General features: G+C 40.1%; 1 protein-coding gene across 2 annotated transcripts in view; it reads right to left on the bottom strand.

Moving 5' to 3' along the window:
- Positions 1-17482, bottom strand: part of LOC309969675 (activator of 90 kDa heat shock protein ATPase homolog 2) — a 29024-nt gene that overhangs the window by 9888 nt on the left and 1654 nt on the right. The gene's annotated exons all lie outside the window — the stretch shown is intronic.

Here is a 17482-nt window from a genome sequence, read left to right as displayed (position 1 = left end):
CGGGAAGATCCCACATGCCGCAGAGCGGCTGGGCCTGTGAGCCATGGCCACTGAGCCTGCGCGTCCGGAGCCTATGCTCCGCAGTGGGAGAGGCCACAACAGTGAGAGGCCTGCGTACCGTAAAAAGAAAAAATAAAAATACTCCTGAACCAATGGCTCAAAGAAATCAAAGGGAAAATTTAAAAATATCTTGGCACAAATAAAAACGTAAACACAAACACTTATGAGATGCAGCATAACCAGTTCTAAGAGGGAAGTTTGTAGCTATAAACTCATACAACGACAAAAAACAAGAAATATATAAAGAGCCTGACATTACACATCAAGGAACTAGAAAAAAAACAAACTAAGCTCAAAGTTAGCAGAAGAAAAGAGATAACCAGCAATCTACAGATTCAATGCAATGCCTGTTAAAATTCCAATGGCGGACTTCTGGGAAGATGGCGGAAGAATAAGACGCGGAGATCACATTCCTCCCCACAGATACACCAGAAATACATCTACACGTGGAACAACTCCTACAGAACACCTACTGAACTCTGGCAGAAGACCTCAGACCTCCCAAAAGGCAAGAAACCCCCCACGTACCTGGTTAGGGCAAAAGAAAAAAAATAAACACAGACAAAAGGATAGGGACGGGGCCTGCACCAGCGGGAGGGAGCTGTGAAGGAGGAAAAGTGTCCACACACTAGGAAGCCCCTTCGCAGGCGGAGACTGCGGGTGGCGGAGTGGGGGAGCTTGGGAGCCGCGGAGGAGAGCACAGCAACAGGGTGCGGAGGGCAAAGCGGAGAGATTCCAGCACAGAGGATCAGGGCCGACCGGCACTCCCCAGCCGAGAGGCTTGTCTGCTCACCCGCCGGGGCAGGCGGCGCTGGGAGCTGAGGCTCCTGCCTCGGTCGGAGCGCCGGGAGAGGACTGGGGTTGGCGGCGTGAACACAGCCTGCAGGGCGTTAGTGCACCGCGGCTAGCCGGAAGGGAGTCCGGGGGAAAAGTCTGGACCTGCCGGAGAGGCAAGAGACTTTTTCTTCCCTCTTTATTTCCTGGTGCGCGAGGAGAGGGGATTAAGAACGCTGCTTAAAGGAGCTCCAGAGACGGCACGAGCCGCGGCTAAAAGTGCGGACCCCAGAGACAGACATGAGACGCTAAGGCCGCTGCTGCCGCCACCAAGAAGCCTGTGTGCAAGCACAGGTCACTATCCACATCCCCCTTCCGGGGAGCCTGTGCAGCCCGCCACTGCCAGGGTCCCGGAATCCAGGGACAACTCCCCCGGGAGAACGCACGTTGCGCCTCAGGCTGGCAACGTCACGCTGGCCTCTGCCGCCGCAGGCCCGCCCCGCACTCCGTGACCCTCCCTCCCCCCGGCTTGAGTGCGCCAGAGCCTCCGAATCAGCGGCTCCTTTCACCCCGTCCTGTCTGAGCAAAGAACAGACGCCCTCCGGCAACCTACACGCACAAGCGGGGCCAAATCCAAAGCTGAGCCCCTGGGAGCTGTGAGAACAAAGAAGAGAAAGGGAAATCTCTCTCAGCAGCCTCAGAAGCAGCGGATTAAAGCTCCACAATCAACTTGATGTACCCCGCATCTGTGGAATACCTGAATAGACAAAGAATCATCCCAAATTAAGGAGCGGTGTGGATGAAAGGCTCTTGGTGCTGGAGCCAGGAGTTAGTGCTGTGCCTCTGAGGTGGGAGAGCCAACGTCAGGACACTGGTTCACAAGAGGCCTCCCAGCTGCACATAATATCAAACGGCGAAAATCTCCCAGAGATCTCCATCTCAATGCCAGCACCCAGCTTCACTCAACGACCAGCAAGCTACAGTGCTGGACATCCTATGCCAAACAACTAGCAAGACAGGAACACAACCCCACCCATTAGCAGAGAGGCTGCCCAAAATCATAATAAGTCTACAGACACCCCAAAACACATCACCAGACGTGGACCTGCCCACCAGAAAGACAAGATCCAGCCTCATCCACCAGAACACAGGCACTAGTACCCTCCACCAGGAGGCCTACACAACCCACTGAACCAACCTTAGCCACTGGGGACAGACACTAAAAACAACAGGAACTACAAACCTTCAGCCTGCAAAAAGGAGACCCCAAACACAGTAAGATAAGCAAAATGAAAAGACAGAAAAACACACGGCAGATGAAGGAGCAAGATAAAAACCCACCAGACCTAACAAATGAAGAGGAAATAGGCAGTCTACCTGAAAAAGAATTCAGAATAATGATAGTAAGGTTGATCCGAAATCTTGGAGATAGAATGGACAATAGATTGGACAAAATGCAAGAATCAGTTAACAAGGACCTAGAAGAACTAAAGATGAAACAAGCAACGATGAACAACACAATAAATGAAATTAAAAGTACTCTAGATGGGATCAATAGCAGAATAACTGAGGTAGAAGAACGGATAAGTGACCTGGAAGATAAAATAGTGGAAATAACTAATGCAGAGCAGAATAAAGAAAAAAGAATGAAAAGAACTGAGGACAGTCTCAGAGACCTCTGGGACAACATTAAATGCACCAACATTCGAATTATAGGGGTTCCAGAAGAAGAAGAGAAAAAGAAAGGGACTGAGAAAATATTTGAAGAGATTATAGTTGAAAACTTCCCTAATATGGGAAAGGAAATAATCAAGTCCAGGAAGCACAGAGAGTCCCATACAGGATAAATCCAAGGAGAAATACGCCAAGACACATATTAATCAAACTGTCAAAAATTAAATACAAAGAAAGCATATTAAAAGCAGCAAGGGAAAAACAACAAATAACACACAAGGGAATCCCCATAAGGTTAACAGCTGATCTTTCAGCAGAAACTCTGCAAGCCAGAAGGGAGTGGCAGGACATATTCAAAGTGTTGAAGGAGAAAAACCTGCAACCAAGGTTACTCTACCCAGCAAGGATCCCATTCAGATTTGATGGAGAAATTAAAACCTTTACAGACAAGCAGAAGCTGAGAGAGTTCAGCACCACCAAACCAGCTTTACAACAACTGCTAAAGGAACTTCTCTAGGCAAGAAACACAAAAGAAGGAAAAGACCTACAATAACGAACCCAAAACAATTAAGAAAATGGGAATGGGAACATACATATCGATAATTACCTTAAATGTAAATGGACTAAATGCTCCCACCAAAAGACACAGATTGGCTGAATGGATACAAAAACAAGACTCATATATTTGCTGTCTACAAGAGACCCACTTCAGACCTAGAGACACATACAGACTGAAAGTAAGGGGATGGAAAAAGGTATTTCATGCAAATGGAAACCAAAAGAAAGCTGGAGTAGCAATTCTCATATCAGACAAAATAGACTTTAAAATAAAGGCTATTAGAAGAGACAAAGAAGGACACTACATAATGATCAAGGGATCAATCCAAGAAGAAGATATAACAATTGTAAATATTTATGCACCCAACATAGGAGCACCTCAATACATAAGGCAGATACTAACAGCCATAAAAGGGGAAATTGACAGTAACACATTCATAGTAGGGGGCTTTAACATCCCACTTTCACCAATGGACAGATCATCCAAAATGAAAATAAATAAGGAAACACAATCTTTAAATGATACATTAAACAAGATGGACTTAATTGATATTTATAGGACATTCCATCCAAAAACAACAGAATACACATTTTTCTCAAGTGCTCATGGAACATTCTCCAAGATAGATCATATCTTGGGTCACAAATCAAGCCTTGGTAAATTTAAGAAAATTGAAATTGTATCAAGTATCTTTTCCGACCACAACGCTATGAGACTAGGTATCAATTACAGGAAAAGATCTGTAAAAAATACAAACACATGGAGGCTAAACAATACACTACTTAATAACGAAGTGATCACTGAAGAAATCAAAGAGGAAATCAAAAAATACCTAGAAACAAATGACAATGGACACACGACGACTCAAAATCTATGGGATGCAGCAAAAGCAGTTCTAAGAGGGAAGTTTATAGCAATACAATCCTACCTTAAGAAACAGGAAACGTCTCGAATAAACAACCTAACCTTGCACCTAAAGCAATTAGAGAAAGAAGAACAAAAAAACCCCAAAGTTAGCAGCAGGAAAGAAATCATAAAGATCAGATCAGAAATAAATGCAAAAGAAATGAAGGAAACAAGAGCAAAGATCAATAAAACTAAAAGCTGGTTCTTTGAAAGGATAAACAAAATTGATAAACCATTAGCCAAACTCATCAAGAAAAAAAGAGAGAAGACTGAAATCAATAGAATTAGAAATGAAAAAGGAGAAGTAACAACTGACACTGCAGAAATACAAAAGATCATGAGAGATTACTACAAGCAACTCTATGCCAATAAGATGGACAACCTGGAAGAAATGGACAAAGTCTTAGAAAGGTACAACCTGCCAAGACTGAATCAGGAAGAAGTAGAAAATATGAACAGACCAATCACAAGCACTGAAATTGAAACTGTGATTAAAAATCTTCCAACAAGCAAAAGCCCAGGACCAGATGGCTTCACAGGCAAATTATATCAAACATTTAGAGAAGAGCTATCACCTATCCTTCTCAAACTCTTCCAAAATATAGCAGAGGGAGGAACACTCCCCAACTCATTCTACGAGGCCACCATCACCCTGATACCAAAACCAGACAAGGATGTCACAAAGAAAGAAAACTACAGGCCAATATCACTGATGAACATAGATGCAAAAATCCTCAACAAAATACTAGCAAACAGAATCCAACAGCACATTAAACGGATCATACACCATGATCAAGTGGGGTTTATTCCAGGAATGCAAGGATTCTTCAATATACGCAAATCAATCAACGTGATACACCATATTAACAAACTGAAGAAGAAAAACCATATGATCATCTCAATAGATGCAGAGAAAGCTTTTGACAAAATTCAACACCCATTTATGATAAAAACCCTGCAGAAAGTCGGCATAGAGGGAACTTTCCTCAACATAATAAAGGCCATATATGACAAACCCACAGCCAACATCGTCCTCAATGGTGAAAAACTGAAAGCATTTCCACTAAGATCAGGAAGAAGACAAGGTTGCCCACTCTCACCACTCTTATTCAACATAGTTTTGGAAGTTTTAGCCACAGCAATCAGAGAAGAAAAGGAAATAAAAGGAATCCAAATCAGAGAAGAAGAAGTAAAGCTGTCACTCTTTGCAGATGACATGATACTATACATAGAGAATCCTAAAGATGCTACCAGAAAACTACTAGAGCTAATCAATGAATTTGGTAAAGTAGCAGGAGACAAAATTAATGGACATAAATCTCTGGCATTCCTATACACTAAGGATGAAAAATCTGAAAGTGAAATCAAGAAAACACTCCCATTTACCACTGCAACAAAAAGAATAAAATATCTAGGAATAAACCTACTTAAGGAGACAAAAGACCTGTATGCAGAAAATTATAAGACACTGATGAAAGAAATTAAAGATGATACAAATAGATGGAGAGATATACCATGTTCTTGGATTGGAAGAAGCAACACTGTGAAAATGACTCTACTACCCAAAGCAATCTACAGATTCAATGCAATCCCTATCAAACTACTACTGGCATTTTTCACAGAACTAAAACAAAAAATTTCACAATTTGTATGGAAACACAAAAGACCCCGAATAGCCAAAGCGATCTTGAGAACGAAAAACGGAGATGGAGGAATCAGGCTCCCTGACTTCAGACTATACTACAAAGCTACAGTAATCAAGACAGTATGGTACTGGCACAAAAACAGAAATATAGATCAATGGAACAGGATAGAAAGCCCAGAGATAAACCCACGCACATATGGTCACCTTATCTTTGATAAAGGACGCAGGAATGTACAGTGGAGAAAGGACAGCCTCTTCAATAAGTGGTGCTGGGAAAACTGGAGAGGTACATGTAAAAGTATGAGATTAGATCACTCCCTAACACCATACACAAAAATAAGCTCAAAATGGATTGAAGACCTAAATGTAAGGCCAGAAACTATCAAACTCTTAGAGGAAAACATAGGCAGGACACTCTATGACATAAATCACAGCAAGGTCCTTTTTGACCCACCTCCTAGAGAAATGGAAATAAAAACAAAAATAAACAAATGGGATCTAATGAAACTTAAAATCTTTTGCACAGCAAAGGAAACCATAAACAAGACCAAAAGACAACCCTCAGAATGGGAGAAAATATTTGCAAATGAAGCAACTGACAAAGTATTAATCTCCAAAATTTACAAGCAGCTCATGCAGCTCAATAACAAAAAAACAAACAACCCAATCCAAAAATGGGCAGAAGACCTAAATAGACATTTCTCCAAAGAAGATATACAGATTGCCAACAAACACATGAAAGAATGCTCAACATCATTAATCATTAGGGAAATGCAAATCAAAACTACAATGAGATATCATCTCACACCAGTCAGAATGGCCATCATCAAAAAACCTAGAAACAATAAATGCTGGAGAGGGTGTGGAGAAAAGAGAACCCTCTTACACTGTTGGTGGGAATGTAAATTGATACAGCCACTGTGGAGAACAGTATGGAGGTTCCTTAAAAAACTACAAATAGAACTACCATATGACCCAGCAATCCCACTACTGGGCATATACCCTGAGAAAACCATAATACAAAAAGAGTCATGTACCAAAATGTTCATTGCAGCTCTATTTACAATAGCCCAGAGATGGAGACAACCTAAGTGTCCATCATCGGATGAATGGATAAAGAAGATGTGGCACATATATACAATGGAATATTACTCAGCCATAAAAAGAAACGAAATTGAGCTATTTGTAATGAGGTGGATAGACCTAGAGTCTGTCATACAGAGTGAAGTAAGTCAGAAAGAGAGAGACAAATACTGTATGCTAACACATATATATGGAATTTAAGAAAAAAATGTCATGAAAAACCTAGGGATGAAACAGGAATAAAGACACAGACTTACTAGAGAATGGACTTGAGGCTATGGGGAGGGAGAAGGGTAAACGGTGACAAAGCGAGATAGAGGCGTGGACATATATACACTACCAAACGTAAGGTAGATAGCTAGTGGGAAGCAGCCGCATAGCACGGGGAGATCAGCTCGGTGCTTTGTGACCGCCTGGAGGGGTTGGATAGGGAGGGTGGGAGGGAGGGAGACGCAAGCGGGAAGAGATATGGGAACATATGTATATATATAACTGATTCATTTTGTTGTGAAGCTGAAACTAACATACCATTGTAAAGCAATTATACTCCAATAAAGATGTTAAAATGAAAAAAAAAATTCCAATGGCATTTTTCACAGAAATAGAACAATCCTAAAATTTGTATGCAACCACAAAAGACCCCAAACAGCCTAAACAATCTTGAAAAAGAAAGCTGAAGGCATCATACTTCCTGATTTCAAACTATATTATAAAGATATAGTAATCAAAAGAGTATGGTATTGGCATAAAAAGCAGGTACACAGATCAATGGAAGAGAATAGAGAGCCCAAAAATAAACCCATGCATATGTGGTCAATTAAGCTTTGACAAAGGAGTCAAGAATATACAGTGAGGAAAGGACAGTCTCCTCAATAAATGATGTTGAGAAAACTGGCAGCCACAAGCAAAACAATGACACTGGACCACTATCTTACACCATACACAAAAAATTAACTCAAGGTGAACTAAAGACTTGAACCTAAGACCTGAAACCACAAAAGCCCTAGAAGAATACAAAAGTGATAAGCTCCTTGACAATGGTCTTGGCAATGATTTTTAGATTTAACACCAAAAGCAAATATAAACAAGCGGGACTAGTCAAACTAAAAAGCTTCTGCAAAGAAAACCCAACAAAATGAAAAGGCAACCTACTGAATGAGAAAAAATATTTGTAAATTATGCATATGATAAGGGGTTAATATCCAAAATATATAAGGAACGTATAAAACTCAATAACAAAAAACAATCTGGTTAGAAAATAGGCAGAAAATCTGAAGAGACATTTTTCCAAAGAAGACATACAAATGGCCAACAGGTACATGAAATGGTGCTCAACATCACAGAATTATACATCAAAAGCACAATGCGATATCACCTCACACCTATTACAGTGTCTTTTATTAACAACTTATTGACCAGAGATGTATTAATATGTCTTTTGTTACCTGAACGTTATTGACCAGAGACGTATCAATACATTTTTAGAGAGTGATACAATTAACATCACCTTGAAAATTTGTTAGAACTTAAAATTGATCGAGGGTTCATTAATCAACTTATGATGGTCGTTATCATTCACATTTTTCTGTTAGGTTTTTGTTCCAACCTTGTGTATATTATAAATGCAAGTTTATTACCGTAAAATTTTCAAAAATGACACATCGTGAAATTCTGAGTGAAGAATTTTTTGGTCAATTTTATGCAGATACTTTCTCTGACTGTCCGAGCAACATATATACTAGTGTCTCAGAAGATGATAATTCTTCAGAATATAGTTGATTCAGACGATGTGAATATTAGACTAACAAAGACAAAAAACCTTAGTGATTGATTCTGATATGGAAAGTGAAAACGAAACGGTGCTGGAGAATGCTTCTTTGCTTCTACAGAAGAGTGGATTGAAGACATTTCATGAAAATTAGAAGACTTTACAGGTGTGTCAGGTGTAACCACTGAATGTAATAACCCGAAACATAACAGAATTAATTTTGTTTTTTGGCAATAACTTTTTCGAGTTGGTCGCTTCTCAAACAAACTTGTATCACCAACAGAATGAAAAATCATATAAAGAGTATGGTAAGGCTTTAAAATGGACTGATGTAACCAATAGTGACACGAAGAAGTTTCTTGGATTAATAATTTTGATGGGACAAATAAGAAAGTCACACTGGAAAGAATATTGGACTGATCCCTTACTTGAAACACCTGTCTTTCCAAAGATTCTGACGAGAATAAGGTTCAAACAAATAATGACAGCTCTTCACTTTAATAACTCAGAAACTCCACTTCCTACAGACAGAATTTCAAAAGTTAAACCTCTTTTAGATTTTCTACCAAAATTTCAATCGATCTATATACAAACAAGAGCTATCACTTGATAAGGCAATGATAAAAGTGGAGAGGACAACTCAAGATTCAAAACCTATAATCCCAGAAAACTTACAAAATATGGAATTTTGGTCAGGATGGTTAGCGAAAGTGAAACTGGATATATATGCTACCTTGAGATTTACACAGGTGAAGGAAAGAAACTACAACAATATTATCAGTCCTACAACCTTATCTTGGTTCACAGCACCATATGTACCAAGACAATTATTACAACAGTGTGTCCACATCTGAAACACTGTTGAAAAATAAAACCAGAGTTTGTGGGACTATAAGAGAGAATTGTGGTCTACCAAACCAATTAAAGGAGAAATCTAAAATCTACAGGAGGAGAAATGACATTCTTATGGAAGGGAGAAGTGATTCTTCTTATATGGAAAGACAAGAGGCTAGTCCGCATGGTGTCAACTATTCATGATGCCTCCATAACATCTACAGGAAAGGAAGACAGGAAGACTGGCCATCAGAAAACTAAGCCCACTTGTATATTAGAGTATAATAAATATATGAGGGACTTCCCCAGTGGTACAGTGGATAAGACTCCGTGCTCCCAATGCAGGGCGCCCGGGTTCGATCCCTGGTCAGGGAACTAGATCCCACATGCATGCTGCAACTAAGAGTTCGCATGCCACAACTAAGGAGCCCTGGAGCCGCAACTAAGGAACCCGTCTGCCGCAACTGAGCCCACGTGCCGCAACTAAGGAGCTGGCAAGCTGCAACTAAGGAGCCCACCTGCTGCAACTAAAACCTGGTGCAACCAAATAAATATTTAAAAAAAATAGAATCATATCAAAAACAAAACACAACAAAAATGTATGAAAGGAGTTGATCGATCGATCAATATCTGGCAAACTTCAATATCCTCCAGAAAACTCGAAAATGGTATAAGAAAATGGGCTACTGTTTGAGTAATTACAGTTTATTCAACGCATTTAAAATTTACTGTAGCCTTAATGCACATAATAAAATGACTTAACAAGCAATTTTTGTTAGCAGTAGCTAGAGAATGGGTAACTGACCAGTCTGGTGAATGTAGTGGTAGTCCCACACCTGGTGCTTCTTGTGGCATTTCTAAAAGAGCCCCTCCACAAAGATCCACCTTGTTGACTATCAGGTAAAATAAAAGAACATATTCTATATGAAATAATACCCACAGGACTAATAAAAAATGACACCACAAAGTGTAGAATCTGATCTTCCAGGAGAAAGCACAGTGAAAAGTATATTTGTAATAGATGTTCTTTCCCCTGCACAGAGGTGCCTGCTTTACTGCCTATCACACTCTAACGAAATAATAGAATGCTTTAGTAAGACATGTACTAAGTTTCAAATAAATACATTAAATGAAAAAAAAGTTGTTGATATTTACTCAAACACAGGTGTTTCAATATTCACTTACATAACAAATTGCCAGCCACAGGCGTTAAGTTTCTGCAAAAATCCCCCCATCAGTAATGTGTTAAAAAGAGAAGAAATAATGAGTGTTGGCAAGGATGTGGAGAAAAAGAAATCCTTGTGCACTGCTGGTAGGAATGTAAACTGGTGCAACCACTATGGAAAACAGTATGAAGGTTCCTCCAAAAATTAAAAATAGAACTACCATATGATCCAGCAATTCCAGTTCTGGGTATATATCCAAAGGAAACAATAACACTGATTTGAAAAGATATATGCATCCACATGTTCACTGCAGCATTATTTACAATAGCTAAGACATGCAAGCAACCTAAGTGTCCGTCAGTGGAAGAACAGATAAAGAAAATGTAGTACATACACACAATGGAATATTATTTAGCTATAAAAAAGAAAAACACTCCTGCCAATTGTAGCAACCTGGATGGAACTTGAGGGCATTATGCTAAATAAAATAAGTCAGAAAGACAAATACTATTTGATCTCACTTATATGTGCAATCTAAAAGAAAAAAATAAAACGAAAAACCGAAGTTGGACTTCCCTGGTGGCACAGTGGTTAAGAATCCACCTGTAAATGCAGGGGACACGGGTTTGAGCCCCGGTCCTGGAAGATCCCACATGCTGCGGAACAACTAAGCATGTGCACTACAACTACTGAGCCTGCACTCTGGAGCCCGCGAGCCACAAGTACTGAGCCCGCGCACCACTACTACTGAAGCCTGCGCACCTAGAGCCAGTGCTCCACAACAAAGAGAAGCCATTGCAATGAGAAGTCTGCGCACCACAACAAAGAGTAGCCCCCACTTGCCACAACTAGAGAAAGCCCACATGCATTAACGAAAGACCCAATGCAGCCAAAAATTCATTTTAAAAAAAGAAGAAGCAATTAAAAATAAAATCCAAAGTCACAGATACAGAGAACAGATTAGTGGTTGCCAGAGACAGGGTGGTCGAATGGGTAAAACGGGTGAAAGTGGTCAAAAGTACAAATTTCCAGTTATAAAAAATAAGTCATGGGGATGTAATACACAGTATGGTAATTATAATAATACTATATTGTATATTTGAAAGAAAGTAAACCTTAAAAATTCTCATCCCAAGAAAAAAGAAAATCTTATAACCGTATGGTGATGAATGTTAACTAGACTTATTGTGGTCACCATTTCTTGATGTGTACAAATATGCAATCATTATATCACAAAATGAATATAATGTTGTATGCCTATTACATCTCAATTTAAAAAAAGGGATAAAGATTAGAGCAAAAGTAAATGAAACATGGGACTTCCCTGGTGGTGCAGTGGTTAAGAATCTGCCTGCCAATGCAGGGGACACAGGTTCAAGCTCTGGTCTGGGAAGATCCCACATGCTGTGGAGCAACTAAGCCCATTTGCCACAACTACAGAGCCTGTGCTGTAGAGCCTGCAATCCACAACTACTGAGCCCGTGTGCCACAACTCCTGAAACCCACGCACCTAGAGCCCATGCCCCACAACAAGAGAAGCCACCGCAATGAGAAGCCTGTGGACCACAACGAAGAGCAGCCCCCGCTCACTGCAACTACAGAAAGCCTGTGCGCAGCAACAAAGACCCAATGCAGCCAAATAAATGAATAAATAAAATAAAATAAATGAAACAGAGAACAGGAAAACAATAGAAAAGATTAATAAAGAGCTGGTTCTTTGAAAAGATAAACAATTATTGACAAAACTTTAGCTAGACTAACCAAGGGAAAAACAGAGGATCCAAATAAATAAAATTAAAAATGAAAGAGGAGACATTACAACTGATACCACACAAATACAAAGGATAATAAGCAACTACCGTTAACAATTTTATGCTATAAAACTGGACGACCTAAAAGAAATGGATAAATTCCTAGAAACATATCACCTACCAAGCCTGAATCATTAAGGACTAGAAAGTCTGAACAGACCAATTATGATTAAGGAAACTGAATCAGTAATCAAAAAAAAACTCCCAACAAAGAAAAGCCCAGAATCAGATGATTTCACTGGGGAATTCTACCAAACATTTAAAGAATTAACATCAATCCTTTTCAAACTCTTCCCAAAAACTGAAGAGAGGGAACATTCCCAGACTCATTTTAAGAGGCCAGCATTACCAGGATACCAAAGCCAGTTAAGGACACTACAAGAAAAAATTACAGGGCTACTCAGCCATCCAGTGGTTAAGACTCTGTGCTTCCACTGCAGGAGGCCCAGGCTTGATCCCTGGTCGGGGAACTAAGATCCACATGCCACACAGTGCGGCCAAAAAAAAATAAAAAAAGAAAAGAAAAAGAAAAAATTACAGACAAATATACCTGATGAATATAGATGCAAAAATTCTCAACAAAATACTGGCAAATTGAATTCAACAGCACATTAAAAGGATCAAACACTAAGATCAAGTGGAATTAATGCCTGGGATGCAAGGATGGTTTAATACCCAAGTCAAATGTGATGCATCACATTAATACAATGAAAAATAAAGATAATATGATCATCTCAATTCATGCAGAAAAAGCATTTGAGAAAATTCAACATCCACTGATAATAAAAACTCCCAACAAAGTGGGTATAATAGAAACATACCTCAACATAATAAAGGCAATATATATGACAAGCCCACAGCTGACATTGTACTCAACGGTGAAATGTTTGAAGCTTTTCCCCTAATAACAGGAATAAGATAAGGGTACCCACTCTCACCACTCCCATTCAACACAGTATTGGAAGTCCTAGCCAGAGCAATCAAGCAAGAAAAAGAAATAAAAGGCATCCAAATTGGAAAGGAAAAGGTAAAATTACCTCTATTTGCATAGCACATGATCATATATACAAAAAAATCCAAGAGACCATTAGAACTAATAAATAAATTCAGTAAAGTTTCAGGATAGAAAATCAACATACAAAAATCAGTTGCTTTTCAATACACTAACAATGAACTATCTGAAAAAGAAATAAAGAAAACATCCCATTTACAATAGCAGCAACAACAGTATATACTTAGGAATAAATTTGACCTAGGAGGTAAAAGATCTGTAGATGGGAAACTATAAGACACTGATGAAAGATATCCCATGTTCATGTCTTGGAAGAATTAATATTGTTAAAATGTCCATACTACTTGGGAGATTGGGATTGACATATATACACTAATATGTATAAAACAGATAACTAGTAAGAACCCACTGCATAAAATAAATAAATAAATAATTTTTTTAAAATGTCCATACTACACAAAGGCATCTGTACATTCAATGCAATCCCTACCAAGATTCCAGTGGCATTTTTTTTTACAGAAGTAGAAAAACCAATCCTAAAATTCACATGGAACCACAAAACACTCTGATAGCCAAAGCAATCCCAAGAAAGAAGAACAAAGCTGGAGGCATCACAATTCCTGATTTCAAACTTTACTACAAAGCAAGAGTGATCAAAACAGTATGGTACTGGCATAAGAAAAAGACATGTACCAATGGAACAGAATCAAGAGCCCAGAAATAAACCCATGCATATATGGTCAACTAATATATGACAAGAGAAACAAAAATACTCCATAGGTAAAAGATACTACCTTCGGGGCTTCGCTGGTGGCGCAGTGGTTGAGAGTCCGCCTGCCGATGCAGGGGATGGGGTTTCGTGCCCCGGTCCGGGAGGATCCCACATGCCGTGGAGCGGCTGGGCCCGTGAGCCATGGCCGCTGAGCCTGCGCGTCCGGAGCCTGTGCTCCGCAACGGGAGAGGCCACAACAGTGAGAGGCCCGTGTACCGCAAAAGATAAATAAATAAAGATACTACCTTCAATAAATGGTGCTGGGAAAACTGGATAGTCACATGCAAAAGAATGAAAATGAATCTTACACTATACACAAAATATACACTATACACAAAAATTAACTTGAAATGGCTTAAAAACTTAAATGTAAGACCTGAATCCATAAAACTCCTAGGGAAAAAGACAGGGAAAAAGCTCCTTGATGTTGGTCTGGGACTACTCAAACTAAAAAGCTTCTGCACAAGCAAAAGAAACAATCAACAAAATGAAAAGGCAACCTACAGAATAGAAGAAAATATTTGTAAACCATATCTGATGAGTTAATATCCAAAATATGTAAGGAATCATACAACTCAATAGCAAAAAACCAAACCAAAACAAAAAATACCATTAAAAAGATGAGCAGGGCTTCCCTGGTGGCGCAGTGGTTAAGAGTCCGCCTGCCGATGCAGGGGACACGGGTTCGTGCCCCAGACTGGGAAGATCCCACATGCCTCGGAGTGGCTGGGCCCGTGAGCCATGGCCGCGGAGCCTGCGCGTCCGGAGCCTGTGCTCCGCAGCGGGAGAGGCTACAACGGTGAGAGGCCCGCGTACCGCAAAAAAAAAAAAAAAAAAAAAAAAAACAGATGGACAAAGGAACTGAAGAGACATTTATGCAAAGAAAGTATTCAAATGCCCAACAGGTACCTGAAAAGGTGTCCAACATCACTAATCATCAGGGAAATGTAAATCAAAACCATAAAGAGATAACACTGTACCCCTGTTAGAATGGCTACTATCAAAAAGAGATAACAAGTGCTGGTGAGGATGTGGAGAAAAGGGAACCCTCATGCACTACTGGTGGGAATGTAAATTGGTGCAGCCACTATGGAAAACCGTATAGAGGTTCCTCAAAAAATTAAAAATAGAATTACCACATGATGTAGCAATTCCACTTCTGGATATATAGCCAAAGGAAATGGAATCACTATCTCAAAGACACATCTGCACCCCGATATTCAATACAGCATTATTTATGGTAGCCAAGACATGGAAACAACCTAAGCACCCGTCGATGGATGAATGAATAAAGAGAATGTGGCATATTTACACAACGGAATATTATTCAGCCACAAAAAAGAAGGGAAATCTTGCCATTTGTGACAACAGGGATGATCCCTGAGGGCACTATGCTAAGTGAGATAAGTCAGAGAAAACCAAATAGTGTATGATCTCATTTATATGTGTAATCAAAAAAAAACCAAACTCACAGAAACAGAAAGTAGACTGGTGGTTGCAAGGTGGCAGAGGGAAGGGTGGTGAAGGTGGTCAAAAGACACAAAGGGCACATATAACTTCCACTTATATGATAAGTAAGTTCTGAGGATGTAATGTGCAGCAGGGTAAGCAATACAGTATTATACACTTGAAAATTGCTCAGACAGCAGATCTTAAAAGTTCTCAACATACACACAAAAAAATTTTAACTATATGAGGTGATGAATATTTTAACTAACCTTATTGTGGAAATCATTTTGCAATATACACATATATCAAATCATCATGTTGTATACCTTTCACTCATACAATGTTATAAATCAATTATATCTCAATAAATCTGAGAAAGCTATAACTTTAATATAATTAAAATTTAATTAAAAAAAAAAAAAGGAAGACCAGAGTACTGTCTCCTCCCCAGCGGGTCCCACTAGCCACCTCTAGGATTAACTACTAGAGGAGAAAGCACACGGGGTCAGGGAAGCCCTGTTCCGTCTGCCCTCTGGCTGCTGCCTGGGAGTTGCTGGGTCTTAACCTACAAAGGAGCTGGTTGCTGCTTTAAGCTAAGGGAGATGGAAGAGACACAAGACCATGAGTTTCCTTGGGGACCTCAGAGCCCCTGTCTTGAGGAGCTGGATGTGTAAGGAGCCAGATCCTGCTATGATCCAGCCAAGAGCAGCCACTGAGGGAGCAACTGAGAGCAAACCCCAAGCCAGAAGGTTTCAACGCACAAGTGGGACTGCTTTTGATGCTCGCTGAACATTCCCTGGGCTCTGGCCTGGCTCCAGTTAGCAAGACAGCCACTAGGACAGAGGCGCAAGGACAGCTCACCAGGCAGCTCTCTAACCCAAACTCTCAAGAAAGAAGCTGACACAAGCTGAGGCCCAAACACAGCACCATCCTCCAGAACCAGATCTTGCCCTCTCTCCTCCTTTTCCTTTTCCCTTTGTCTTCATATCCATGGTTATTTCAACAAATATTTATTGAGTATAGACGGTCCACCCAGCAAGGAGCCAGGCACCACGGGAGAAATTTATTCATTCAACAAACACAACGTTTCAGACAGTGATCTGGAAACAAAACCAATCAATCCCTGACCCAAAGACCCAAAGAATGAAAACAACCAAAATGTCTATCAACTGATGAACAGATAAAATGTGCTACATCTATACAACAGAACGTTAGTCAACAATGAAAAAGAATGAAACATGCTACAAGACAGATGAACCTTGAAAACATTATGTCAAGTAAAAGAAGCTGCTCACAAAAGACCACATACTGTGTGATACCATTCATATGAAATGTCCAGAACAGGCAAATCCATGGAGACAGAAATTAGATTAGAGGTTGCAAGGACTGGGGGAGTGACTGCTAACAGGTACATGGTTTTGGGGGAGAGATGAAAATGTTCTATAATTGACTGTAGTGATGGCTGCACAACTCTGTGAATATACTGAAAACCAGGCAATTGTACACTTTAAATGGGCGACCTGTACAGCATGTGAATTATATCTCAATAAAGCTGATATTTTAAAAAATCTCTGCCCTGATGAACGGGGAGAAAAGGGGAATCCAGAACAATAATAATGTAACCATATGTAGTGTGCCAAATATCAGTGCTTTGGGGAGAAATTAAGCAGGGAAGGGAAACAGTACAAGGAAGGGATCTGAAACTGTTAGAGAATGGAGACAGATGGCTTTACTCAGGATGCAAACCTGAAAGAGCTTAAGGAGCCAGCAGGCACCTATTGAGGGGAAGAGTACTCCAGGCAGCAGCTCCAGGAAACGCTAGTGCTCACAAATGCCTGGCAGATTGAGTCCAGCTGACGGCTAAGAGCCCTAAAGAGCTCTGAGTGCTGGGAGAAAGGGAAGCCCACAGCTGGTTGGACAAGGAACTCTACATGCAGTTAAGGGTGTCCAGAACTCCAAACACCAATTC

Source organism: Leucopleurus acutus (assembly GCF_964270905.1).
Source record: "Leucopleurus acutus genome assembly, chromosome: 12".
NCBI classification, from domain to species: Eukaryota; Metazoa; Chordata; class Mammalia; order Artiodactyla; family Delphinidae; genus Leucopleurus; species Leucopleurus acutus.
The sequence above is the reverse complement of the archived record's forward strand: the minus strand, read 5'-3'. Positions and strand labels throughout refer to the sequence as shown.